At 34.3% G+C, this 8182-nt stretch overlaps 1 long non-coding RNA gene across 1 annotated transcript; it reads right to left on the bottom strand.

Annotated features, from left to right (window-relative positions):
• Positions 1-599: 599 nt before the first annotated feature.
• LOC135215101 (uncharacterized) lies at positions 600-1252 on the bottom strand. The gene is made up of 2 exons (XR_010314568.1): positions 877-1252; positions 600-748 (listed from the first exon to the last, which is right to left on the bottom strand). It is a non-coding gene; the product is annotated as an uncharacterized LOC135215101 (long non-coding RNA).
• Between the last annotated feature and the right edge of the window lie 6930 nt (positions 1253-8182).

The raw sequence follows: 8182 nt of genomic DNA, 5'->3' as shown, positions 1-8182 counted from the left end.
TAATATATATATATATATATATTATATATATATATATCTATAGATCATCTATATATATATCATATATATATAATATATACTATAGATATATATATATATATATATATATATATATATTATATATATATATATATATAGATATATCTATATATATATATATATAATATATAGATATATCTATATATAATAATATATATAGATATATAGATATATCTGGGTATATATATATATATAGTATAGTATATATATATATATATATTATATAAGATATATATATTATATATAATATATATAATATATATATTCTATATATATATAGATATATATAAAGATATCCATATATAATATAGATATATATATATATATATATATATATATATATATATATATATATATATATATATATTACATGGGAAAACCGCCATGTATTTCATACGGTAAGCGTGGACACGAAACGGAAGGCAGACCTCCACACCCATTTCATACACAGGCTCTCTCTCTCTCTCTATTCTAACAATCACCCCACATCTCTCTCTCTCTCTCTCTCTCTCCACCTCTTTCTCTCCATTCTAACAGGTAATGAAAATGAGAGAGTTGCATCATAACATAACGTTTATTTACAATAACAACTAAGTCGGTTAACTAAGTAATCCAGTCTTACAGACTAACTTAAAACAACTCATTGTCAAGTCACCCAAAAGGTCACACCTTTCCCTGGGAACTCTGTCCCACAGAAATCCAGAACCATCTGTTGTACAAGATACAGAACACATTCTGGTAAGTACACACACAAGTTTAAAGACAAAGTTAATAAAATGGAACATCTTACAAGATATCAAACAAGCACCCTTTGGCTAAAGTAAAGGTAACACTTACCCATTCCCAACCGGACACTAAACACTATGTCAAAAAACTCCCCCGGCGAATGCCACGGCATCTTTGCCTATGACTCGAAGCCCTCTGTCAAAATCCCTCCCATAGGCTTGGGTATGAACGCTTTTAACAGAAAGAGGCGCACACGCACATACGAACACACAGTTCGCTAGCGCCTCGCGGTTCTAGCTGCATCTAGTTTCACAAAGGCACTTTGGGAAGAGTTCATAAACTGTCGTACATTGACTCGACGAACTAAGCACTTTTATCTCACGCCATCCCCTAGCAACTCATTGATCAGCTACCCTCAGGTCGTTACTCTGCCCTGTCCTCCACATTCCACAGGTTACAGAGAATGCACGAACAATATATTATTAATCAAAACCTATGTCTTACAGATGCTCGGCCTCGCACCCTATATGCTAGCTCCCGCCTAGCAAAATTGCTTATACAATATAAAACATTGGCCGGCTTAAAATAAAATAAGAAAAACTGCACGTCTCTGGCATTATAAAATAAAGTCTTATCACGCTTTAATCTCCCAATAACACAAAACGCATTTTCTCCCATATTTTCTGCATTAGGATTCTTGAATATCCCTCTTCGCTTGTCTGCAAGTAGCTGAACAGACAGCAACAGGCTATAGCAGGCTGTAGCAACTGTAGGAAGACGGAATGCCTCCCTCATCGTAGAAGACTCTCACGGCTTCTTGTGATCCCCAAAAACGCTGTAGAATTCTCTCGATCACCCACGTGGAAATACTTGTAATCACCATGGGCAACATGGCAGCAACCTCACGGCTGGTGGACGTCTTGCTGGCGTCGGGAACTTTGGGGCGTTAGTATGTTCATCAGGTCTTTGGTCAATCTAAGAAAATTAACCCAAACATACTACCTCTATCAAACAACGATCTCAAAAGGGTCAGAAATACTAACTGAACGTCTCCCAATTAACTCCCTTAAATATGACTACCAAAATGATAAGTCATTATCACAACTCTCTAAGAAAAAAACACATCAAGTTCTCCAATTCAATTCTCCAAACTCGCACTCAGCACATACACAACTCAGAAATCACAGCAACTCCACGGAATTCTGCACTCACATTTCGAACTCGAATGTGCTCACAAGAAAAAAAAATGAAAAAATTCGTAACAAGCCCAAGAAAGAAAAGAATCACGTAACACCCAGACCCAAAAAATTTTCTCTTAAGTTCTGACAACCCACAAAATCAGTAAAAATCTCCAACTTTTAACAGCAAAAACCCCTTTACTGCCTCAATAATAATTACAATGAGACTTAATGTTAAACTCCCTTTCGTAAATAGCAACCCTCGAAAAATTACACCTCCCGGTAAAATCAAATCTCCCGTCCAAAAAAGAAATGTTATTTAAGCTCAATCCCCAAATCTATCTCTTCATAGGACAAAAAGAAGAAAAATAATAATAAAAAAAAATAATACAAGTAGATTTCCCCAATCACAAAAATACATAATACATGTATAATATGCATAACTCCCGCGTTTTCCCCAAGAAATGCTCCATGTAAAGTTATGGAATTTGCCAGAAAGCAAACTCTCATACATGCGCTTTCGTGAAATGCTATAGCCACATTTCCCAGATATTGCAAAAATTCTGATCTGTCACCATCAGAAGAAAAGAATCAGCACACGCTCATCACATCGCTTGTCAGCAGAAAAATCGCCTGCGGACGCATGTTCAAACAACAGCACAAAAATTGTCTAGTCAGACACATAAGTTTGGAAACTCATGATTCTCAAGAAAAAGGTCTAAACTGACACATTTCACAGAATTAACTCCAGGATATGACTAATATGTTCAAAAATTTGTCTCGAAGACTTATTCTCTCAACATGACTTTTCCCATTATATTTCTCCAAGAATAACACACTTGTGAACATGAAAAATGCACACACATCTCCATATGACTCGTAATGCAGTAATGCCACTTCTCTCTAAATAGACACGAAATCAAAAAAGAGAACCACAGAAAACTTCTCTTTACTCGAAAAAAAAACTCCATAACCACAAAAAAAAGAGAGTCACCCGCCCAAGATTAATTCCAACTCCATTATGAGACATCATATCAATAATAACACCACTCCGGTTATAGAAATATTTCCTCCATTTGGTTAATAACCAACCCCCTATATTATTCTCTTATTTCTCCAAAGCCACATGTCAGTAAAAAAAAAAAAACACCACTCCAGGAATAGAGAATAATCACCTCTATTTCGGCAAATACAAAATATTTACCTCTATTTCACAATAACTCCATGTGGAACAAAACAAGGCTCCAAAAATATATCTCCAAAAAATGTGCACTCAAGGCATCTAACTCACTCACTCACAAATATTGCCCCATAATCTCCAAATATGTGTCTCCATTTGCAACAAAGATGGCTGCAAAATAATTGAACTAAACATAGCTCATACCACTATTGGCAAATATCAAAAATGGCCAAAAATATATCTCCCATATATTATATCTCAAAATATAACTCCAAAATAATATATACCTCCAATTATCTCTCCAAAATAATATATCTCAATTATAACTCCAATTCTCCAGAGAATAACTCAATGTTATAGTCAAAAACTATAAAAACTCACTCCATTTAGCATAACTGCTAAAAAAAAGGGCAAAAACTCGGCAAATAAAACTGTCTAGAAAGTTCTAGAAAAAAACACCAATGTGCCACAAGTCATTATAACAGAACTCCAAATTCACAGTGTCTAAGCAAAGACTTCCCCATATGCACTACGACATAAGCCACTAGAAAACTTAACCAAGTTTCCTATCTCTCACAAAGTTGTCACAAATACAACTAATGTATTGTGCAAGAAAACTCACAATTTCTGGAACACAAATATCCAGAGAAAAAATGTAGTGCCATTACGTATGCATTCAAAACATGCAAGAAAATCTCCCATATATTACTCTATAGCATCAAATAGCTAAAACACAAACACTTTCTCTTAAATGACTCTAAGTCATGAACTGAGATAATATTCACACTAACTGGAGAGAAAAAAACAAATTCAAATTCACCCATGGTAAAAAAAACTTGTGTCAGCGATGGCTAATTTCCAAAAAAGGAGAAAAGAAAAATCATCGGCACCATTAACTATCTCCCGTAACTCACTAGATGTCAAGCAATTATCTGCTGAACTCATAAAAAAAAAAAAAAAAAAAAGAAAAAAAAAACTAAAACAATGTGTTGTTAGTTCTTCCCATAATCACAAAAGATTTCACCTCCCTTGACAGCATTAAAACACCCACGTATTAGTATATAAAAAATCAGTATCAGAAATATCATTATCACAAAATCACCAAAAAAAAATTGCTATCATCAAAATCATCAGTATCAGTACAAAAATTATCACCAATGTTAATGCTTGTCCATTCTCCAAAAATTCAGCAAAAAACTCAGCAAAACTCACACAATTCACCATGATTCAGCCAGATTCATCAAGATCAGCAAAACTCATCCCCGTGAATCACTGAAATATTCTCCAAAGTTACAAAAACTGAACAAATAATTAACACAAGACTTCTCCCATTAATTCATCGTAATAATTCTCCCTGAATAATTATCTGTAATAATTATTAAATAATCTCCCATGAAATATCTCAAATCTCTCGCAAAACAATTCTCCCGTAATGATAATTATACTTAGGCAAACCTCCCGTGACACATCTCAAGTATAATAATTATTAATAATAACAATAATAATAACTCTCCAAAGCAATAATTCAAATAGCATACAACAGTATTGCTGAATCCTATTGACATACAATTTCTCCCGCATGCAACACCATGACATAACACCATTGCCACACAACACAGATACAACACCAATCATCGGCATTTCAAAGTAATTTCTCCGACACAATAAAAAAAATAATCTGTGTATCCCTTATATTTGTGTCTTTCAAGGCACAAAGAAACATATAACACATCCCGTGCATGTTAACTACTTTTGTTCCCTTCATTTTCGGAAAAGAAAAAGAAAAAATCTCTTTATTTCCTTTTCTCTTCGTCCAAGGGAGAAAAAAAAAAATATCTTTTCTAAAAAAAGACTACGGGCATTTCACTTCATCACTTATCAATCAGCTGATGTCTTAGCATTCAATGTCAAAGCCAAATCCATCTCCAACACTAAGAAAAAAAAAAGGGGAAGTTCACCCACATTGAGACAAAAAAATTTCTCCCCCCCTGAGAACAACCCCTCAGTCGAGCAGCAGAACAGCCCGAGGCATACACAAGTACCCATCTCGCAATACCCTCCCAAGGGATGCCCGTACACCCTCGCAATGCAAGGCGCCTCTCTGCAGAAATATGCTGAGCCCTTAAAATTGTGGCCGCTCTGTGTCACTAAGCCAAATCTGCTTATATAAGCACAGTTCCCATGGCATAGAAAACAATACCCTCCTATCTTTTAAACAAAGACGAATGCATACGTCTATTATAAACACGTGCAAATAAAGAAAATACTTCACTATGGGGGAAGGAAAAAATTGTTTTGACCTCTTGAACCAATCCCATAACCCTGAAATATTTAAACAAAAACCCACTCCTTTTTGATAAACAATAGTTTAACACTCACCACTCCATAATGGGAAAAAAGAACTCGAAATTCTTCGTAAAAACGCGTAAATCTCGTCGGCACAATACAAATGCGACTGGTGAGATGACCCTTAGCGACACTCACTTACAAACTAGACTGAGTTGCTTGTCTCACGACTCCCACCCTGAAGAATCTTGGTACGAGCAAATTTGATGACCCTAATAGAAAATCTTTCCTCATCCCCCCATCCCACGGACGGACATTTTCTCTACCCCTTTTATTTCCTAACTGGCCAACCATCTCTACATTGGCGTTCCTAGGCATAGAAAAGCAAGAAAACTTTTTATATCCCCTCTTTAACCGTCTGCCACCACTATTACATGGGAAAACCGCCATGTATTTCATACGGTAAGCGTGGACACGAAACGGAAGGCAGACCTCCACACCCATTTCATACACAGGCTCTCTCTCTCTCTCTATTCTAACAATCACCCCACATCTCTCTCTCTCTCTCTCTCTCTCCACCTCTTTCTCTCCATTCTAACAGGTAATGAAAATGAGAGAGTTGCATCATAACATAACGTTTATTTACAATAACAACTAAGTCGGTTAACTAAGTAATCCAGTCTTACAGACTAACTTAAAACAACTCATTGTCAAGTCACCCAAAAGGTCACACCTTTCCCTGGGAACTCTGTCCCACAGAAATCCAGAACCATCTGTACAAAGATACAGAACACATTCTGGTAAGTACACACACAAGTTTAAAGACAAAGTTAATAAAATGGAACATCTTACAAGATATCAAACAAGCCCACCCTTTGGTCTAAGTAAAGGTAACACTTACCCATTCCCAAACCGGACACTAAACACTATGTCAAAAAAACTCCCCGGCGATGCCACGGCATCTTTGCCTATGACTCGAAGCCTCTGTCAAATCCCTCCCATAGGCTTGGTATGAACGCTTTTAACAGAAAGAGGCGCACACGCACATACGAACACACAGTTCGCTAGCGCCTCGCGGTTCTAGCTGCATCTAGTTTCACAAAGGCACTTTGGGAAGAGTTCATAAACTGTCGTACATTGACTCGACGAACTAATCAACCTTATCTCAACCGCCATCCCCTAGCAACTCATTCCTTGATCAGTCTACCCTCAGGTCGTTACTCTGCCCTGTCCTCCACATTCCACAGGTTACAGAGAATGCACGAACAATATATTATTATCAAAACCCTATGTACATTATATATATATATATATATATATATATATATTATATATATAATATATATATATCTATATCTATATAGATATCTATATATATATCTATATATATATATATATATATATATATATAGATATATATATATATATATCTATATCTATATAGATATATAGATATATATATATATATATATATATATATATATATATATATATATATTATATATATATATATATATACGTTCTGTGTTTTTTATGCTTCTCATTTTTCCTTTGTTCGAAAATTTCATCAATAAAGGAAAAGAGATTTCATTTATATCTAGATGCTAGGAACTCAGTAAATTAATGCTTATCTGAAAGTCGTGTATTATGTCGATACTGAAAATGGCCAAATATTAGGCACAACTCATCATTTAGTAAATGTTGAGGTGTTACTTTAGATTAGTACTGATATATAGTCAAAATGTGCTTGTTGTATATTTAGTACTTTATGATATGTGCACGAGCCAAATGCTGTATTTCTGAAAATAAATGAATATACAAATCACTGTAGTAGGTTATATCATTTCATATATATTTTAAAATCTTTGCGTATCCAATAATGTAAGAGGTTTTCAGGTGAGCGTATTGCTTGTCTAATATAATAACCTCCCTAAATATTCCTTCAACAGCAGTTACTTTTAAATACATTTTGACTGTAGAGACGGTGAAGGATGTAATTAGTCTGAACTTGTTTTATCAAAGCGTAAATTCCTACGTTAATTATCTGGGACCCGACCAGCTATAAAATCATAAGTTACGGATGAATTGGTTTTTCATTTTGTACTAATATTTAGATGCCAGCATATAATATAGATATGTATATATGTATACTATATATATATAATATCTACAATATATATAATATATATATATATAATATGTACTATATATACATTATATATATATATAGTATATAGATGTACTATATATATATATATCATATTTATATATATAAATATATATATATATATATATATATATATATATATCTATATATCTATATATATATCTCTATGTTATAATAGACTCTGGTAGCGTTACCTGTCCTTCCTAATGTATTTAAAATACTTAGTTATATCAGTTAGAGAAGAAGGATATAGCAAATTATGTCTCAAGAGAATCTGTGACAAATAACGATTCGAATTCATAATAAACAGAGCTGGCAAAACAAAACAGAAGAAAGAAAATAAATGCATGCATTGTCATCTCAGCTTTTAATATTAAAGCCACAAAAAAGGAGGCAACAGAAAATAAAACACTCCGGGAGATAAATCTCAGCATAAAAGAAAACTCAAAGAAAGTCTCGGAAAAAGTAAGAGAAATATATATTGCGCGAAAAGAGACAACGTACCAAAATGAAGAGAAACGACCTCCCTGGTAAGTAAATATCTCGAGTTTGTGGGGACGGTGCTTTTTGTGGGGTAGGGTTCGGGGTCGGGGCTGATGTCTGTAA

Source organism: Macrobrachium nipponense, chromosome 5 (genome assembly GCF_015104395.2).
Source record: "Macrobrachium nipponense isolate FS-2020 chromosome 5, ASM1510439v2, whole genome shotgun sequence".
Lineage (NCBI taxonomy): Eukaryota > Metazoa > Arthropoda > Malacostraca > Decapoda > Palaemonidae > Macrobrachium > Macrobrachium nipponense.
The sequence above is the reverse complement of the archived record's forward strand: the minus strand, read 5'-3'. Positions and strand labels throughout refer to the sequence as shown.